Source organism: Morone saxatilis, unplaced genomic scaffold (assembly GCF_004916995.1).
Source record: "Morone saxatilis isolate NCDOM2014 unplaced genomic scaffold, NCSU_SB_2.0 Contig5, whole genome shotgun sequence".
Taxonomy (NCBI): Eukaryota; Metazoa; Chordata; class Actinopteri; family Moronidae; genus Morone; species Morone saxatilis.
In genome coordinates, this window is record NW_023340095.1 from 14351789 (window position 1) to 14353597 (window position 1809).

The 1809-nt window shown below is 44.6% G+C and overlaps 1 protein-coding gene across 1 annotated transcript in view; it reads right to left on the reverse strand.

The window, feature by feature from the left end:
* The window catches only part of pde11a (phosphodiesterase 11a), a 40097-nt gene that overhangs the window by 2238 nt on the left and 36050 nt on the right, over positions 1-1809 (reverse strand).

Genomic DNA, 1809 nt, shown 5'->3' on the forward strand with positions numbered 1-1809 from the left:
GAGAGAGAGAGAGAGGAAGGGGGAGAGGGATGAGGAGGGAATAAATGCGTGTTAATATAAAAACAAACAAAAAACATCATTAGCATGAAAAAGCCCCCGTTTGTGCCGCTCATGTATTACCATTACAATCAGTTGCAGTTATAAACAAAACAAACAGGAGCCAACAGAAGAGAGGTCAGATTTGAAGGTGATGTCCTGGTAACACTGTTAAACGTGCATAACTGTAGATGTATTATGGCCTAAGAAACGTATGTGATGGAAGCGCGACAAACGGGGGCTTTTCATCTTAATGATGTTTTGTGTGTAATAACAACGGCATGATTCCTCCCTCCCTCCCTCCCCTCTCTCTCCTCTTTCTCTCTCTCCTGCCCTCCTAGGACTCTGGGTCAAGTTGAGATCCGCTAAACTGAGCAACCGATGCTTGACATGAGGATCCAAAAAGCTAGAAACAGGCCCAAATGGGAAGGAAACTGAACAAGAAGAAAGAGGGAAACAACTGTGGCCGAAGGCTCTGCGCCGCGAGCCCCTGCGCAGTGGCGACACACAGAAACAACGTGCTGCAACTGTTGCCAAAAGACCGTGCAGCACACCTGCTGCAGGCGACCTGATGGCACCCACATGCCAAAACCTGTGTTGCTTTCAGGAAGCCAACCTCCGAGCTGATTTGCTTAATCTCTTAAATGGCAGCCTGCAAACAAGAGGCAGTGGCAGTGTCATGCAGAGGTTCTTGGCTCGTGCCTCCTCTTTCGCTTTTGTAAGAGATGGCTTTACGACTTGAAGTGCGGCTTTTATCATAAGAGTTTTTCGGCTTCCCTTCATTCTCCCATGCTAAGGCTGTGACAAGAGCTGTGTTTGGCAAAGCTTGTCGGAGCAGCTCAAAATCAGCCTGAGAACACCATGTCAGAAGGGAAAAACTCAAACCACTGTGCAAGCCGTTCAACCCAAGTTGAAGCTCAACACTAACACTGGGCATTGCAAAGCGAAATGAGCTCCTGCTCTTAGGAACTAGTTTTTGTGTATTATACGCACGCATTTTTCGAAACTTTACGGTGTGTTTAGGTAGGGAGGTGGTTGTGTCATGGTTGGAGAGTTCTTGTGCTGGTGTTTCGGTGTGCTCTTGCGCTGTATAGAAGTATTGAACGGTGATTTTGGCCTGTTGCATGTATTTTGCCTTATTTTGTTTTCAGTTGCTTATGCCTGCCACTCCGAGTTTTTGTTCTGTCTGCGTCGATTGGTTTGTTTCAGGTGGGTTTGTTCTGGTTTTTTGTGCGATTCATTGACACGAGATAATATATAGTTCTTGGTTTGTTCACGGTAACAATTTCCGTTTAGGGCAATCGAGTCAGGGTTTGGTGGGCTGAGGTGGGAACGTTGAGCGTCAATGTAGGGTTTGATACCGTTTCTATTTATCTGTCTTTTAATGACCATATAGTCTGCTGTTCAGTCATGAAAATATATTTGGATGTCTAAATGTGAAGCAACAACTGATTTTGAGCCTGATAGCACTTTGGTCAGGCTTAGAGACTAGCTTGTTATGGTCTTTGAGTCAACAGAGTGGAAGCTGAGTTAGTTTAGAAGGTGTGTTTACATTATTGTTTCAATGATGTCTTATGGTTAAAGATTTTCTTATATATACAGTGGTTTAAGCACTGTATTCTACCATAACATCACGATTGAGTTCCAGTTTCACACATAGGTTTTCTCGCTTCGTACGGAACGTTTACATATTTAGGTAGTCTTGATGGAGGACCGATCAGTCGTGGTTTGCATCCCAGTTGAGCTGCAGGCACCAGAGTACACTCATATATA